This window comes from Meleagris gallopavo, chromosome 7 (assembly GCF_905368555.1).
Source record: "Meleagris gallopavo chromosome 7, MGAL_WU_HG_1.1, whole genome shotgun sequence".
In the NCBI taxonomy this organism is placed as follows: domain Eukaryota; kingdom Metazoa; phylum Chordata; class Aves; order Galliformes; family Phasianidae; genus Meleagris; species Meleagris gallopavo.
In genome coordinates, this window is record NC_139410.1 from 4,145,600 (window position 1) to 4,164,533 (window position 18,934).

Below are 18,934 nucleotides of genomic sequence, written 5' to 3' on the forward strand. Positions count from 1 at the left end.
TCTAACATTGGCTGAAAATGCCTTTGTCTTCAAGTTCCTTCAATTATTAATGATTCAGTTGTATTCTTTTTACCAATTGGTGCAGGGAGAACCTTGGAGCAAATGTGTATTAGTTATTCCATTTATTCTCTGCTCTCCTTTCCTTCTGCGCTCCTTTTCAGTAGCGTTGTGCTCCGGGTTCCACATGGCTGCCTGGAGATTTTGCTCCATCATGAGAGTTGTCACGCCTCAAAGGCTGACTTTGATTCCAGACCTTTATAAAAAGAGGTAAGGAGCCTCTTTGCAAATCCTGGGAGCTGCATTCTGGAGTCTCTGTTGCGGTAGCGCGTGGGCAAACGGTTTCACCTGAAGCCGTCCCACCCTGGGGATGAGCTGCGATCCTGGGGGATGGCAGGTCAGCAGCAGCACAACTTCTGTTGTGGGAACAGGGGCTCCTGTTCTTGCCTCTCTCTGTATAAAAAATATAATTAAGATGCTTTCCTAAGTGTGAAAAGCTCAGCCCAACTTGGGGTCAAAACCAACTTTCGTAAATGCAAAAGAGAGAAGATGTGATCAGTTTGCTGGGATTTGTTATTGGCAAATTAATACTTTTCAAAGTTTTCAGCGTCTTGTAGATGCTTATAAATTGCTTATTCATGTATTTGTGCCAACATCTTTGTGTAAAGGAGATTAAGCTGATTGGTTTGTCATTTCCCACGGCTTCCTTTCAAGAGAGGGTGTGGTATTTGATCTCTGTGTCTGCTGTGAAACCTTACATGCTCTTCTTGACTGAGGAAGGACTCGCAGAATTTGCTCCACTACATCTAGCTTGTTTTGAAGCTTCAAACGCTGCTCTTACCCATTCTGACCCAAGGTTTTGCTTCTTTTTAAAACTAATTTCATGCAGTGTTTACTCACAGTTGATTTTATTTGTGAAAATTGAGGCAAACGTTGACTGTGTTGCATCCTACTCTTCTGTGCATCATCTTTGCTGTGCCCCTCTGTTGAACCGTGACTTGCCCTGTTTGCTTTTCAGATTGTATTGAATCTTTTTTGTTGCCTTTTATACTCCTTGCTAATTGTGATTCATCTCATTCCTTAGCTTTTCTGATTATGTCCTTGTGCTTTTGCTGTCTCCAAGCTGCGTGGCTTTTGTTTCTGCTTTCTGTATTATCTCCTCTAGATATTCTGGCTCTTAAAAAGCTTAGTGCAATTGTGATAGTCTTCCCTTGTGTTGGTATATTTTGCTGTAAAGCAGTGTCTGGGTGGTTTATTGTAGCAAGTTCCCATGTTGGTTGGTGAAACGATGTGAGAAGCTCCCCAACTTTCTGGCAGTGCAGCCAGTGAGCTGTCAGCAAAAATGTCATTGATCCAAACACCTCTTCATCTAAAGACGGCCAAATTGCTTGAGGTGCATCAAATAAGTTCCAAGCTTCTTTGTTTACCTGTAATTTCATTTTGCCAGGCGGCTTTATCTTCCAGTCCACTGATAAACCAGGTTTGACTACAACCACGTTAACTTCCCTGAACTGCCTGCTAATGGCAATGGCATGTGACAGTCTTCTCCACGCCCTGAGCTCTTAGGCAGCGTAACTGAGCACTGTTGAATGGTTTTTCACCCTCGAGACAACTGCCTGATAGAGAGTAGAGCAGTTCTCTCCTTTACAGAGCTTCAGAATCGTTCTGGACAGTGCTGGGAGGCCAGGGGAAATGAAACCTACCCTTGGGTTACTCACTCCAAGTTTGCAGTCATTAAACCAGACTTAGTCTTGATGTAGCAACTGCTGTGGGCTCGGTGGAGCTGTAGCTGATTTAATGTGTGTAAGCGAAGGGGGAATCAGGATCATTATGTTAGCCACAGGAAATCTGCTTTTATGGTGATGAAAGCAAGAATCAATCACAAGTAGCTAATGAATTAGCCGGCGGTATCTGCGATGCTCATTTCACAGTAAGTGCAACAGTCAAAATCCATTAAGAAGCCGTTTGCGAAGGGGTCCTCTGTGCAGAGAATATCTGCTACGTGCGGTGCACGTGTTGCTGCCCCCACCTTGCCTTTGTCTGAGAAATACAAACTCTTGTCCAAATGCACGGCCGGCAGGGAAGGACTTCAGATTGTCTTAGCTGGGTTTTGTCGTACAGGTGCATGTGGCTCCTAATTAGGGCTGTTTTTACTGGAAAGCTGTGGTTTGCAAAGGGCAGCCACAGAGGGGACATGTCTCCATGCAAAAGACCTGGGTGCCCAGGCTGAGGAAATAAGCTGTCACATCAGAGCCACGGAGCATCACGTCAGTGTCCGTGTGGGTCAGCAGTGTTCTCATAAGGCAGCTTTGGTCATCTCCTCTTCAGCCAGAGCACAGCAGCTTCTCCTTGGTGCGGCTGGGCTGCTGGTAGCTCCTGCCTCGGTTTCTGCTTGACTGCCTCCGTTACATAAAGCACCGCTAAGTGAGAAGCTGTTCAAACCAATTCTGCTACATGTTGCTACACGTTGCTGCAATTTCTATTGCCTGTCTCATTGGTTTTGCTGTCCAGGAAAAGCAGTGAGGTATTAGGGCTGAACAAGTTGTTTTTTAGGGTTCTTGAATGAATGTGCGGACATGGGAGAAGATAACTAGCTGGCTGGTTTTAGGAAGGTTTTATTTACCCGCTGCAGAGGGTATCTCTGAAGAAAGATAAATCTTCAGTTGCTTTATTAGCATTGTGAAAATGAAGGAACAAATGCATTTTCTTAATGGAGCCCACAGATTACAAGACCCACTGCAGAAAAATCTGTTTTCAGTGCTGTGTTTCACCATGTGCCAGCTTCCCATGGAACTGAACAATTTATATATCCAGAACCCACAGTTAAGCAAAACAGATAAACTTGTGTGTTTTATGTTACAGTTATTGCTTTACATGCGTTTAAGGCTGTGCCAACTCAGAGGTTATATTTTAATTGCATGCCATGCAAAATCTGATTCAACAAATGAATCGTGAATTTAAAATACTTTATTTATATGGTTAATACAGAACAGTAACCAAAGCTCTTGCATGACATGACAGTTAATTGAAACCCGTTAGGTTACATGATTGTTAAGAGAAGTACAAACTGACATTTAAATAAATCCTATTGCAGTAGCTGTGATATTTTACTGTAAGCAAGTTTTTGATTCGTCACCTCACCGGTAGGCCAGAAGAGGGAAGTGATGAGAAAAAAATGATAGGGTTTGCATCTGCATTATTGCCTTAGTCATAATCTGCATGATGGCAGGAAGAAATGCTCAGTGAGCTTTGAGATCTGCACGGTGAGCCAGGTGCTGTGACTGCTCTGTGCTGCCAGAGCGCAGGCAGTGGCTGCTGGCCAGTGACGTGGGGACTGGGCCTGCCGGGGCCAAGCCTGCAGAGCTCACAGGACCAGCTCACACAGACATGTGTGATGGAAAGGTTGACCATGATTTTCAGCACTACCTGGCAGGCTGGGATCCCACAGCCTTAGGAGAGTGGTTTCAGCATCAATGAATCAGCGCGTTACGGTCCTGAAAAGCACTCCTTTCTTCTGCAGGCAGAGAAGGAAGAGCAGAGCTGCCTCTAAAGACAGGATGAGGTTGTGGAGGATGAATAGCGCAGCCAAGCAGAATAACTAACTGTATTCTGCAGACGTCACGCTGCACGTGATGTTCAGGCTTTTGACTTCAGTGTCCTTCACCTGTTGGAGAGGCAGGGATTGTGAGGGAGGTGTCAGAAAGGATGGGGAAAGGGAGGGCACAGTGATGGGAGTGAACAGGAAACATCTGGAATGGGAGGAGTGAGAGTGGAGCATTGCTCAGAAGAGAGCTGTGAGGAAGCTGTGGAGAGAAGAGCCAGGTAGCAGTGGGGGTTTTGGAGAACTGAAATTACAGAAAGCAGTTGATCAGCTTATAACACTACCAGCATTGTTTCTAACCTTATCGGTCTCCCTTTGCCCTTTTTTTGACACCCTTAACTTTTAGTTTACACTCGGATGCGGTTTCTGAGAAGCTTACAAAGCTTCCTTCTCCCACTGTGCTCAGGGTAGTCGTGAACACCGTGTTCTGCAGCACTGTGGCCACAGTAGTTGCCTCCACCTCTTGTCTGTGTCAGAGGGAGGCTCTATATGAAGAACAGCATCTTTAGGTGGACCAAAAGATTAATTAGCGTGTGCATTTTGACTGCATTGTGTACCACTATTGCTCTCTTAAGAGCAAATACCTTTCCTGGAAAACCTGATTTCCCTTACTAGCTCGATGTGGCTGTAATGCTGCAGATACTGCTTTACGTGGCAATGCGTGCCATTTATCTCTCCATGGGAAATGAAATTAAAGACAAAAATATAGAAGAAGAATAACTCAGCTCTTTCACTGACATGTTTAAAATGATAATGACTCTCTTGTAGACTGCATCTGTCTACCTGCAGCAGGTCTGGACTGTATGGCAGGAGCTTTGTGTTAGCACCTGTGATCTCTGAGCCTCCTTGTAACACAGTGCTGACTGTGCAGTTGTCTTGCAGCCCCCAAAGAAGCTGTGCATGTATTTGTGCACAGCTCAGAACTTGCTTTTGTAGAAAGCCACGATGCTGAAGTGGTATTGCTTTATGTAGCAGTGTTGGTGCTGTTGATTTTTTTGTGGTATCACAGGCTTCAGGAATCACTTGGAAGTTGAAACCAGCTTCCAGGGGCAGTGAGGAAGTCTCTGGGCTGATGTGTTTGTGACGAGGTACTCTCAGGCTTTGCCAGTGGGATCGCATCAGATGAGCTTACCGTCGTTTCTGTGATTCTGAGACTGAGGTTTGCTTCTCCATGTTGAAGAAGGTTGGGTTGCTTTTCCTTCATGGATAGGCTTTGAGCTCAGGGAGTTCTACTGGGCCACCAGTGATACCGGGCATCCCCTCAGTGGGCCAAACAAGCACTGAGTCTGGGCTGTTCCCTCCAGCTGGCTGTTGCTGCTTACAACAATTTTCTTTTTATACAAAAACTTCATACTCCAGCAGTTATTAGCAATTATACTGCATCTACATACAAGATCTGGGAGCTAACCAGCACCTGTCACGACTCTTGCTTTCTTATTCTTTTGCTCTCATTGATCACTTAACTGAAAACCATAGATTTTCTAAGAAAACCTGGGAACGTGTTTATGTGACAGCTTCAAAGGGTACTGTGCAACATTAGCATTTCTAAAAAGCAGGCCTGGAAGGATTTGAATACCCCACATCCTTCAGTATGATTTCAGCAACATGCTGGCATGGAGTGAAATGGAAATGAGAGCTCCCTTCCTAGGTATTCTTCAAATCTATTATTTAGTTGAGGAGTCGGTTTGGATTCACAAAGGAGAGACTGTGCCTGAAAATATCCGTCTGACATTTCAAAAACAAATAAGCTAAGATCTAAGGGGAAGAGTGGACATAGATTGCCTGGGTTCGAAAGGCTCATTTCTGTAGCGATGCCACGCAGGAGCTGCAGTCATGTCAGCTGGCTGTGCTGTGAGGCACAACAGGCCTCTGCATGGCTGCTGGGGAGGGCAGCATCACCAGGACGTGTCTCTGGGCTGGGAGAAAGACCAGGTTGTCCCAGGAAGGTGATGGAATGTGCTGTGGTGCAAAGGCAGAGGGTACTCTGGAGGAGCTGACTGCACAATGTGTGTCTTCTGTTGCATACTTAGTCCTTGGAGGGGAAAAAAACAACAAGGAGACTAAACTCAACCCCCCATCCAGACACTTTGCACCTTGTTTTGAAATCCTTTGCCCCTTGCTGCTGCAGAAGCTGCTCCTTCAGCTTGCAACCTTCTGCTATATCCTCCCCACCCTTCTTCCTTGCTGTACCAGTAACCATAGAGATGCAGACCGTGCCTCCAGCCCCAGCTTCCTCACCATAGAACTCCTGTGAAGGAGCTGGTGTGGCATGCTGCATGTGCTGTTCTGGAATTAATTACTGTCCTTCTCTTTGTTTTTTCCTGTTCGAGGAGGGGAGGAGGGGAAGAAAAGTTTCTCCATCAAATGGCTGGTGAAATAGATGCTCCAATGTTTATTACTACTGCAAAAGAACAGGCAATACTTAGTCTAGAAAAGCCCGTCTCCTCTCAGCCTCTCCAGTAGGCAGCCATCCCCAGCACCGTTCTAAGTGCTACAACAAGAAAGCATAAAAAGAAAATTCCCTGTTCCAGGACTATTTTTACCAGAGTGGTGCAATTTTTGTTCAGCTGGCTTATTCCTCTTCATCTACATCACTGATCATATTAGATGCTATTTTAGGCATTGCATAAAATGTTCACCCAACCTATTGCTAAAAAAGAAGCAACCAACCCCCCAGTACTTTGTTAAAGGCAGGCTGCATGATTTTGGCAGGGGTTTGGGTGTTAAGAGCTGAGGTTGAGGATCTGGGAGGATCTTTCACCTTAGACTGGCTACAGAGGTTGTATGTGAGCTTGAGCAAGCCCAAGCCCCTTAACTGCTCTTTTTTCATCACTTTTTAAAACAAGTAGAATGCTGCCAGTATGCCTCTTTGTGTTTTGGATCTTTAAAATAACAAGTTGTGATAGAAACCCTCTCTTGTTTTGCTTAGCACCTTGCACAGTGTGACCCAGAATGTAGTTGGGTCTTATAAGCAATCCTAAGTACGATAATGAAGCCGAGTGCCCTATCCTACAGAGCTTCACTGTGCTCTGCACGAATACTCTCTGCTGTGGGGTATAGGGCATAGCTTGGTAGTGTACGTCAGTCCCTTGTGAACCTTGAGAGCTCGGTAGGAACATCTCAGAGAAGCTTCTGGAGGTTTTCAGGACTTCTTGTAATACTTTGACCCTCCCAGCCCAGGTGCTGGTTTGGGGACCTCCGTGAGCTGCTTGTTGCTTTGGGGGGAACGCTGGGGGAAGAGAGATAGGCAGGAGGTGGCCCATGGGGGTGTGGGAGAGTTGGCAGCAGGGCAGGGAGCCAGCGCCAGCTGGGAGGTGGGGGAGCTGAGCAAGATGAGGGCAGAAGAGTTTCCTTGGTTTCTGCAGTGGATGAGCTCTGCAGTGGGAGGTTTGGCAGCAGCAGGCACCCCTCTGGTGAGTCACAGGAGGCTTTCTGAGAGGAGAAGTCTAAGAATTGCGCTAGTGCTGCTCTTGCTTGATTTTCGATTCCTTCTGAAGGCCTTTTTGCCGCCACGCAGTGCCTGCTCCATCCTTATTCTTGTCCCTTACAGGTTGTCTTTGAGGGCTACCTTTCTCTGCTCCCTTCTCCTCCTCACTGCTGTGGTGCTTTAGAGGGGGGAGGAAAGCGGGTAGGGCAGGTGCTTTGGAGGCACTGGGATCTGTTCATAGAGGTAGGTGAGGATGGAACTTCTCATTGACATGAAGTTTGATGGATGTGTGAAGAGTCGTCTTCTTGTGGTTGTGAGGGAAGGCAGGAGAGAATTGGTTCCCTTTGCAGCCCTCTACCTACGAAGTCTGGAGGGAGAGAGAGAAACTGTGAGAATCCACATGAGATTTGTTGCTCCTTCCTGCAAGCTCAGTGTCTCTCAAAGGTAAATGGGGTTTGTTGGACCTCTACCGAGCTTTGTGGCAGGGAGATATGTTCTGTTCCTTTGAGCATCCTTCTCTCTGAAGGGGTCTGCTGGCACAGGGCCAAAGAAGCACATGCTTACATTGGGTTTGGTTGGCTTGTGTTTTGACTGTAGGGAACTCTGAACTCATCTCCAGCCCTTTCCAGTGGGGCTGGACTCATTGGATTCTCGTGACTGCTCCATTGCTAAAAGCCTCTCTATGCTTGTGCTGATGTTTCATTATAGAATTACGAAGCTTAGAAAAAAATGAGTTTATCTTTCAACTCTCTTGTTTTTAATTCCTTCATCCTCTCTATTTCTGTCCTGTCCCTCCCCAGCCGTGCCACATCTCCTCCCCCACAGGGCAGCTTCACAGCTCAGTGATCCCATGTCATGCTCAGATGGACCAGAAGGAAGCCTTGAAACACACATGTGAGGTTTGGGCAGTAAGCCTGGACACCTCGCAGCAGCTCATATGCAAGCACAACTGTGCAGCGGTCACTGCTGCCCTGTGTTATTTATTAGTCCTGAAGGGTCCCTGATCCTTTCTGCAGAACTTCTGAGTTCTGCCCGTTTTTATTTCCCATTAATGTGGACAAACAAATGTACGGCTCAGATGACAGTGTAAACGAGCTGCTTGCAACACGTGAACAGTAGCATGGAATGAAAAAAGGAAAAGGGAGAGTGAATCTCGCCCCTAATCCATAATGTAGAAAATGCTAAATCCCTTCAGACCTCCTTTTCACTGTACTGGCTGCAAAACCTGTTTAGGATTTGGATCGGCATCGCAATGGAAACCGTGTGCGCTGCTGCCTGTGTGCCGTGTGTGCTTGTGTGCGTTTGGCAGCGGCACAAAAGGGACCAGCTGATGATATTCATAGGCTTAAAGGCCCGATTCCTGGGGACGCACTTGGTTGCATGCAATTAAAATGCCTGTCAGGCAGTTGATACCAGAAAGCCCTTGACGAACTGCTTAGGCAGCCACGAGGTGCAGCATCCTATTGTAAGTGGATGATGGCGGAGCTGGTGGGTTTGTCATCATTCTGGAAATTTCTGTGGCCAGTGAACTCCCTCTTCCTCTCCCACTCACCCTTTTTTCCTTTTCACCACTGCGGGGACGACTTCTAATTTGCAGTTTTCCTGACGTACCCATGGTAGATACAAGCCGGTGGCTTGCAGACTGCGTCTGTCTGGAGATAGGCAGCGAGCCGATGGATAACAACACTCCAGGAGAATGATTATGCAGCAGTTATTTAAGGATAGGCTTTTGTGGTATGGCAGCATATGAGCCGGTAATGATTTTCTTTTTAAAATGTCAGCTTTGTTTGCTGTGTGAGGATTTGCAAGTTATACCTTCATGCTGTAGCTTTTTGGGTTTCGCCTGCTGTAGATTGAATTCTGTAGTGGTGCACACCGAATGAATTAAAATGTGTAGGTAATAAACTTCAGCAGTTTTGCTGAATTTACTCGGTGCATACGTAATATTTATTCTAAGCACACATGCCTTTATGCACAGATACTGGTATGGATACGTCTGTGTGCATCCAGGTTTTTGTGTAATGGAAAAAAAGAACTTTTCTCATCGCTGGAAGCTGTTTTTCATCAAAAATGAACTGTTTTCTTTCTTTTTCCCCTACCTTTGGTTTATTTTAACAGATTCTCCATCATCTTGTCTTTGACGTGATCCACTGATCGGAATCTGCTTGTTCACAGATCGGAAAGGTAGGGCACCTCTGTATTTGAACGGGGTTTTAAGGATGTGGGATTGAATGTGAAGCAGGGAGTGGATTGCTCTGTTTTCTGTGTTTTTTTTTTTTTCTTCCTGTTTTGTTTTAAACAATAATCAGTGTTCTTCATTTTACTGAACTGTGCTGTGTTGCAGCTTTGTATAGATTTTTTTTTTTCAATTGTTCGGGCAGGCACTCTGAAGTTATTTTTGATGTGTATGCATATGCTCTGGCTATTTAACTAGCCCTTTCAGCTGCAGCTACCAAAGGGTGAGACAGAAAGCTGAGCGCTTGCCTTGCTTCATTCTAGCCGGGGTACAGACCCATCTCCATTTGTAATGGGCGTGGGGGCTGTCTAAGATTGGTTTCAGCATCCGTGCAGTGCTTGCAGTCTCACAAGAGCAGGGTTAAACTCAGTGCCTTGCTCAGAGCAGGTACCATCTATCACAGCAGCAGAAAGCATAGTGCTGTTTTCATGCTATATCGCTTTCACGGAGGAGGGAAACTTCTTTTAACCCATTCACTGCTGTAAGAAATTGGTGTTGCTCAGCTTCTGGCTTTATGTACAGTGTCTCAGCAGCCTGGCTGGGTGGAGCAGTGCTGGCAGAGCTTCTATCTGATGGCTTTTTGAGCTCCCAGAGCTCCAGAAATCATTTAAATATGGCAAAATAAAGCAGATGGACCGGGATTTTTCTGACAGTGTCACTGCTAGTTCCCAAGAGAAGTTTGTCATCCATCGTCCCCTAAGACCTTTTGGCTTTGGTTGCTTTAACTCTCTGAGGTGTTACCGTGCATTGTTCTTATCAAGTATCAGAGCTCATCATAGGTCTTAGCTCAACATTTAGACCTGAAGGTAATATGTGTGTTTGTAGGACTGGAAGCAAAATATACATGTGTTTTATTTTGTAGGAAAGGTGGTTGCATTTCTAGCGTGGCTAAAACTGGGAATAATGTTAACTCAGTGAGAAAACTTGGTCTCGTGAAATGCCCAACAGGGGTCCCAAACAAGCAGGAACCCCGAGCCAGAACTCCAGCGTGGCAAGGATGCAGGCCAGTGCTAGCAGCGAGGGATCCCTGAAATGTTATGACTAACCAACTTTATTGCAGTAAATTACTGAGGCTGACAGTGCTCCTTCTGGGGAAAAGCATTACTGAATTCTTCAGGATATTTCCCCACCTGGTCATCTTACATACCACTTTGTTCCTTGTTTTCCGTACATCTTTCTGTTCTCTTGGCTCTTATATTCTTTCTGTCTTTGGCAGAAGTCTTCTTGCCTAATAGGCTTCCTGGCTAAATAAAATTCTTCAAAAGAGTGCTTTACTTGTTAGTTTTCTTTAGTTGCTTATAATGCTATTTCCTCCTGGTATCGATTATCACTTGACTCATTGAAATAGAAAAAGTGAAGTAAAACTGAAGTAAATAGCGTACAAAACACTTTAATTCTCAAAAAAAAAAAAAAAAAAAGCATTCAGCGATCTGTTTTTAGCTAAGAGCAGCTCCCTTTTCTTCTCCCTACTTTTAATTTCACTTCCATTATCCAGGGGCAACAAGCCAAGCTGCAGTCTCATTCTGATTTCATTAATGTTTTGCAAACTGTGTCTCAAGGACTAACGCTGCTTGCTGGGCTTGATGTCAAAATCCAAGGTTTTGCTGCAGCACGGGGGAAGGGAAAATGAAGGATCTCTGACAAATATTAGTGATGGTTTGTTAGCAGACAAGTAGAACTGCACAGTCTCTACAGTGTCACCGCATAATGAGTAAAAATTGTTGGCAATGAGATCCTCTTGTTTGATGGTTTTCATTTCCTATGGAAATGCTTCTTATCTTCTGTGCACAGTATCTTATCAGATCTCTGCGGTCTCCTGAAAACAAAGAAAGGGTGTCAGCTATGTGTGTATAAAGCAGGGTTGGTGTGGGGATTTTTCTCTGATTTTTGAACAAGCAATAGGTACACGTTTCTTACATCTCTGGTTTATCAGTCATTTTAACCTCTCCCCTTCATCTGAGCTTTTGAGATGCACGTTACCAATTAATCCTTCTGGCTGCAAAGAAGAAAAAGATGCTATGCTGGCAAAAAATAGAAATAATTTCAAACAACACTATTTTCTTGAAGTAGAGGTAAGAGGGACTCATTTTGTTAAGGAAATGTGGATTAACAAGATTTAACAGTTCAGTGGCCACAGGTGCAGCATAAGATGGCTTGGAATATCAAAAGAAAAACATGCTAGCTGATACAGAAAGATAACGGACGGCAGAGCTTGCAGTGGCAGTGAGGGGTGTCATCAGTCTGTGGGCTTTGGGGCACGTGCCCAGAATGACGTGATGTATGGCACTCTCCTTTATGTGACACGGTGACCAAATGCGCCAAAGGCATTCAGAAGCAGCGCATGTCATTAGCTCGTCCCCAGGGCTTCTTGTGGGGAGTGGCATCAGGAGCCAGCTTGGCCCTGCAGTCTGCTCGCATCCCAAGACTCTCGTCTGGCTTTTAACCGCGCTTGGTAGATGTTTCTTTTCTCAGCACATGCAATGGAGGTAAGGAGGAGTTTTGCTTGATGGCTGTTTTAGGCAGGATCTTAACATCCTCACTTCTCTCACCAGGATTGGGTTTAGACCACTAGTACCGGTGTTGTGTTTTTTTCCTATGGTTGCATAGAACAAGCATTATTATTATTATTATTATTTTTTTTTTTTGAGCAATGGGATTAGTGATGCTGATGTTCCTGTTAATTTATTGTACTTGATGATAAATCCTCAGTGGAGGTTAAAGTGATTAGAAAGGCTGTCTCCTAGGCAAAGGTTTCAGTGGCAAATAAGGGATATGGCTTTTCTTTGAGTTAGGTGTCACTTGCAGGGTCTGTCTCAGCTTCTTGGACATCTATTTTCGTGCGACTTGTAGGAACTTTTCTATCTCTCCTACTGCATCAAAATAGGATGAAGTTGGCCTGTTGACTCAAAAATTATTAGCTAGGGAAAATGTAATCCACATATAAAACTTGTTTATATGGGTTAGAGTTGAGCTAATGGATCATGATCCTGATGAAGAAGGTCGGTTTCATATGAGCTTACATCTTTTGCTCTTCTCTGCTCCTGCCGCATCTTCCATTACCTTTGCACCAGAGCATCCCAGTCTCTCTGTGGCCCTTTACTGTTCTCTGGACAGGACACAGTGAGTGCTGGAGTTGCTCTGGGTGCTGGCTGGTCAGCACTGCGTGCATTGCCTGCTTTGGAAGGTCAGAGTCAGCAGTGAGTGGTGAGCGTGTGCTGGTGCTTTCACCATTTGAGGGAAGGGATGACCCATCTCAGCTTTGTTCTCCATTTCTAGGAGGAAAATGCACTGTTGCTCTCAGGTTATGTTTAAATATTAAGAGTTAGGATAGTAGATTACAATAGCAGAAGTTTGGTTTAGTAACTTCAGGAAGGATACCTTGTATAACCTGTCAGGAAAATAACCATCAAAGCACAGAAATCAGTGGGAGAAGAAATTCATCATGAGCTCATCTCAACTCACGTGGCCTCCATTGGAAGAGGTGATTAGGTGCAGGCTTTCAGTTGGTGTGAAAGGCTGGAGGCTGCCAGACTCATTTTGGAAGCTTATGTCAGTGTCTTGCTTATTTTCTTGGTCTGTGCAAAGTCAGATTCCAGTTTACTCTTCAGGAGGGTTATATTCACCAACTTCATGGGACTTAAAACAGTGGTTTCTGTCTTGGCTGTGGTAACTGTGGTGGTTTGGGTATTAGCATAGTAGCAAGAACAACAAAAAGACTAGAATACATTTAATAAAATACTATTTTCCCTTTCCTTCATTTGTCTACTTAACTCTTTCTTCCTGTGAAGCTCTTTGCTATATAAAATTGTTGTGATTGTACAGGTCTGCAGTGGCTTTTAACATGATGAATAAAAGGCAATTAATTCACCTGCCCCATTTATTCAAAAGGTGCTATTCCCTGATGGAAACCTGAGCCTGGCATGACAGAGCTGGGAAAGCCAGGAGAGTCTGTGGTGCTGGTAGTGTGGTAGGAAAAAAACCTAAGGAGCAGCAATGCTGCTGACTCACGCTTTGCAAACCTGGAACATTCCCTGAAAGGCTGGAGATGCAGATTAACTTCCTTTCCCTGGTGTGGTGAGAAGACAATTCATTACGTTATCTGCCACTGACTGAAGCCTCTAGATAGTTATGCACTACTGCTTTTGCACTGATATATGATGGAGTGCATTAGCATGGAGCTTGCGAGAAATCACGGGCAATTTATTTTAATACATTGAGTGTCGGTCAGTGCGAAATCACAGAAGCTATTTAGATTTGCTTTCTGAGTCATCCTGGCTCTTGTGATAAGGTGATTTGTCAGTGTGTGTGGTTAGTAAATTGGCTTCACTTTTTCCTTTTCTTACTTTTAATATTTGCTCTTAAAATTGCAAATATATTCCTTAATTGGCCAAAAGAAAGTGAGTCACATTTAGGAAAGTGCCTTTCTTTAGCCTCTTCATCACCAAAGGCAAGAGATTTATGAGTGCTAGAGACAGGAATAGAGAGCAGTGGGGGAAAGACCGTAGAGCTGTGTGTGTAAGTCAGTACAAAGCTCCTGCTGTTGTCTGGTTGCCTCAGTAGCCTGTGTCTGCTGGTCCCGAGCCATTTCTGTCCATGTGCCCAGAGGGACCCAGGCTCTGTGCTGCTCAGCAGTGTAGTGTTTAGCACAGACATACATCATCGTGTGCTGGAAGCCGTAGATCTGACTTTGGCTGGGGAGAGAAAGGGATGTGAGGCAGGTTGGAGGACCTGTGTGTGACACAGGTCACCCTTCTCCATTTAGGTGTTTGTGTTACGGCCGTGGCCTGTAGGCAGTTATGAAACAAACCCCACAGCACATTGCTGTGAAATGTTCCTTGAGACACTGACGCTCTCTGTATGAGACAGGATGGTCCCCTGCATATGTAGCACAGCAAAGAGAAAATGGTGCTAAAGCAGCATCTCATTTTTGCAGGAGGGAGAGAGCCAGGCTGTGTCCTTGCAGCTAGGAGCTCTGTCACCTCGGTACTGCTGAGCACTACTGTTGGTTGCTGGCCTCAGGCCTCAGCGTGCTGCTGGCAGCAGTGCACAGGCCAGTGCCTGCTGCTCTCCTGCAGCCATGTCTTACATCCTCTGTGAGTGTCAGATAGGATGCTGGTGTCTTATCAGTTCTGTACTGACATTTCTAAAAGATGTCATTGGAGTTGGAGTTGATGTGAAGTTTCATGGGCAAGAAGCCTCAATGGCCATTGTGGTTTCACCCGTGCTCACTCGCTCGTGTGCTTTTTTTTTTTTTTTTTTTTTTTTTTTTTTTGCACAGAGCTGCAAGGATTTGAGGTAGATTGGGTTCTGTCTTCATACGCTGTAGGCCTGGGGACCAAGCTGTTGTCTCCATGAACCGGCACAACGATGCCTTTCTGCCCTCCTGGTCACTCTGAGCAACAGAGAGTGATCTCTCTGCAAGGCCAGCTTGTTTTCTGTTTATCTGTAAGTAAAAGGCATAAGATTCCAGTGCGCTGTCACAGGCCACCTGAGAGATCTCTGGCTGGGGTCAGGGCAGGGACAAGGCCAGTAATGTTTAATAATTCAGGACAGAACTACCTGCTTCAGGAATTCCAGAGTTGCAGCAGTTTAACTGAAATCTGTCTAAGGGAATGTTTATGTGCATCAATCCCAGACCTTTCACAGCACTTCCTAACGTGATGGTGGTGGCTCAACTATTTGATTGCCTTTAGGGTCCTCCATGTTGTGTTCATGCAGTCCCGGTTGAGTTTATGCTGACCCAAGATGGCTGAGAGCTGTACTGATAGTGTGATGTTAAAGCATGGCATGGCAGCTGCCAATGAGGAGAAGTCCCTGCCACAAGGTAGGGTATTTCTTATGTCTGTGGGAGACTAGAAGCACACAAGATTTACTTTTAAGTGAAGCACAGTGCGGCTGTCAGTGCTGTGCTGAGCTGCTCTCTCAGAATGCATGCACTGAGGCTGGTGGGCTGCTCCTGTGCTGTGTGCTTTGCATCTCCGCAAGGACAAGGCTGAGAAATGGTGGGTTTAGCAACGTGATGGTAAAACTAAAGGTACATCAGCAGCAACTTCATTTCTCCTTGGACGGATGCGCAGTGCCTAGGAGGACTGAATCCTGTTCCTTGGAAAGTTGCCATGTAGTCCTGCAGTACAAGCAAGCACATTCATAATCATTAAAAGGAGAATTGAAGCTATTCTTTTCAGTGGTGGTATTATGTAATTAATAGAGAACAGTCGTATTTGTAGCAGCAACTGTGAGAAATGAACAGATTTGCTGACTTCAGCGACATTTGCTACAAAATACCGAGAATGCCCTTGAGTATGTAAATGAATGTGCTTATCCTTAGGTTTGTTGTATTTCGTGTCTATTGGTAGAGATGTCTTTTTTTACACCGAATACTTGTGGAAGTAATTAAGGCAGGTAAATTCATCACGTCTAAATGTAGTTTTGCAATTGTCACTAACTGTACAAACCTGTACACTAACTGTACAAACAAACTGTCACTAACTGGCATCTGTACAAACCTGAAATACTCTTCTGAGCCTTCCCCAGAACAGGAAACTTGAGCACTTCAGTGATAAATTATAGAACACAAGGGGTGGAGACCTGTTCTGTGATACAAGTAATGCATCCATACATCTTGCAAACAGTTTGCAAACTGAGAATATTCATTGAAAGAGAATATTTACCAGGAGAATAGCAAACAAAGAGGTTACTGGTCTGAATGGTGGTACTTCTCCCTGGTCTCCACGCAGTCTGCTGTTTGCAATATTGTGTTTGCCAAGGAGGTCTCCGAGAGTCCGTGAATCAGAGGCCTTGAGCTTCAGAGAGGGTTTGTGTGATACTGAGTGTGGCTGGGAAGGGCTCTCAGGAGTCTTTGAGCGAGTATAGTATTAACATGGTGGAATTCAGTTATTTCCTGTGTTCTTGTCGTGTAACTAGCTTTCACCTTGGCAGTATTTGACAGATCCACCAGTACTTAGACCCAGCTTGTGGTGGTTGTTTTGCTGTATTCCTCATACACCAGCGCCTCTCTCTCCCCAGGCAGGTCAGGAGCCAAGGTGCCTGCAGCAGCCCAGCCGGATAGCAGGGCTTGTGTTTCCCTAAGAGCTGCTGTCTCTGGGCTTTGGAGGAGTCAGCAGCATTGCCGCAAACCAGCTGCTGTGCTGCGCCTTGGCTGGCAGTGATGAAATGCAGCTGTAGAGAAACGGAGCCATGCCAGAAAGGTGCGTTTTGAGACCTTTGGCACATAGTAGGGACAACCCAGATCTGATGTGGATGTGACTGTTCCCTGCAGCTTGGCACGGCTGCCAGTGCCAGCCCACAGTGATCTGCTGCGCGGTGCTGCTACAGCTATTTCTGGTAAGGAAGTCGGTGGGAGGTGTCTGGAGCCCTCCAGTAAAGCACCAGCTGGGATGCTGCAGGGATGCATGGAGAAGGGTCTGGCCCAAGCACAGGTCAGACGCTGCTGTCTGCGCTGCTGAAGAGCAGCATTCACCTGCGGGAAGCTTTCTGCTCACAGTTGTGCAGCACTGCTGAGGACAGTGTGTGCCTTTACAAATTGGAGAGCTTAAAGCATCATATTCTATTTTTTTCCCCCCCCTCAATTGTAAGGTGATCCGCGTGGAAAATGTTACTGCCTTCTGCAAATTATATTTAATGCAGAGCTCACGGAGACCTCGTGCAATTGCTGTATATCCTCTATAGATAACTTGTCAGATGGCTGTGGTTCTGTTTCAGGTGCTTGCCAAGCACTAGAACTATCACAGCTCCATGTGGATGGACACTGGATAACATTGTGACTGTTCTGCAAAGTACTTCTTGGCTGTGGTACTCCAAACTTACTTTTATTTTCATCTATTAAGCAGAGTTTATGATGACGGATTCAGCCAATGCAGTTGGCATTTCCCCCCCCCAACAACCAACCTCTGAACATGGAGAAAAGCAGTGAAACCTACAGAAAAGGAGCTCAGTCAAATCCTTGCATTTTGATCCACTTGTTCACTTCCATTTTGCTAGTGTTTGCATTTACTGAATGCCACAAGATGCCCAAACTCGAAACCTTTGGATTCAATTCAAATTATGGGGCTCATAGGCTTGTTTTAAGGGGAAAGAGGGCATCACTGCAAGCAAGGGGAAGAACTGGTTTGTCTGGGGAAGGGAAGTCATATGTTGTAACAGAGGCTTAAAAGGGCTTGTGAGGATTAACAGCTGTGAGTGTTTATGAGAGGTGAACCTGGAGTGCTTCCGTTTCCCAGCCGTACAGATAGCAGAGACAATTACACTGCACACCCTGTGTCTGAGCTGGAACAATTTCTGCGGTGTTACAGCCCCCGTCTTGTGGTCTGTGTGAGAGAGGGGCCTGTCAGACTGTACAGAGGCTGGCTGAGATGCTGTGTCCAACACAGTGCTCCCCTGCCTTCCCCAAGCTGCTGCTTTGTCCCAGGCTTCAGTCCACGTGTAGCAAGTCACAGAGGCACAGCTTATCGCTGCTGGGCAGGAGCATCTGTCCCAGCTTTGCTATTTTGCACTTGTCGGGGAGGATGGGTGAATTTGTAAATTTGGAAGGGAAAGCCGTGACCTCTGCACCTGCTGCAGGTTATAGGGCTCTGTGTGGCGTGAGCCGGGCATTGAATCCACACGTCTGGAGCTGTGATGGGCGTAGGAAGACCACTTAGCTGTTTAAATAGACTTGATGGCTATTGTGTGGCTGCCATCTGTCCTCTTTTGCACAGCTTTGTTATCATCTTTAACCCCATCTTACTAGGTCTCTAAAGCACTGGTCAGTCTGCACTCATTGTTGGATAAAGGAGCCGCTGCTTTTCTTAACAGAAAATAATCTCTCCCTGTAATAGTACTAAATCATTCTTCCCCCCCTTTTTGGCATGCGTGGCTTGCTGTGCCACGATTGATAGCAGGGACCTTACTGCAGCATTTACCATCCTGATAAATCAGTGTGCTTTAATGGGGTGCTCTGTTCTAAACAGAAACCAGTAGCTGTATACACAATAGCTGTAGCGTTAGCCGTTGAAAGCCAAAATGCAATTTAGAATTTAATGTTAGCAGGGAAATAAATCCAAAGTTGGGGCAAGACAAGGACTGGACATGGAAGGTCCAGAGAATACTTGAAAAATTTTGCTCGCAAGAGGTCAGAGAATTGAAGGAGCTTGAAGGGACTGCCGGTAAGAAAAAGACAGAAGCAAACGTGCAGCGTATTGCAGAGCCTGCTCTTTGTGCCTGCTGTATCAGTATCTGTATCAGCCTGCTCACTTGCTGTCGAAAGATGGTACAGAAGCTGGTTTTGCTGTCTGCCTGGCAGGGCTGAGCAGGCTGAAGCTCAGTGCAGCTCTGGCCCAAGTCCAGCGCTGGCTCTGTGCAGAGGCTGCAGGAGGGCTGCAGCAGTGCATGCATGTGAGTGCTGTGAGCGGTTGATGTTCTATTGATGTGTTTTAGCCCGATGTGCTCAACGTCAATAATGAAGACTTTTTAAAGGGCTGCAAGCACTGAAGTGCCCAAGTGAAATTCTTCTGTTCTGTGCGTTGCTCACATTCAGAATGCCAAGTGGAAGGGCTGTGTGACTGCTGCGGGCTCACTTAAGTAAAACTAAGAAGGAAAGGCTGTTGTAAAGAAAATATTATACTATTATCAAACAGTTTGAGGGTTGTGAAGCTGGTGTGGGGACACTCAGACA

General features: G+C 45.6%; 1 protein-coding gene across 11 annotated transcripts in view; it reads left to right on the forward strand.

Moving 5' to 3' along the window:
• Window positions 1-18,934, forward strand: part of MAP2 (microtubule associated protein 2) — a 191,981-nt gene that overhangs the window by 68,898 nt on the left and 104,149 nt on the right. For 9 of the 11 annotated variants that reach the window (XM_085228136.1, XM_085228139.1, XM_085228129.1 and 6 more), the window contains exon 3: window positions 9,144-9,209. The exons of the other annotated variants lie outside the window; for them this stretch is intronic. The gene's annotated coding sequence lies outside the window, so the exon portion shown is untranslated. The remainder of the gene's footprint in view (window positions 1-9,143; window positions 9,210-18,934) is intronic. 11 annotated transcript variants of the gene reach the window in all.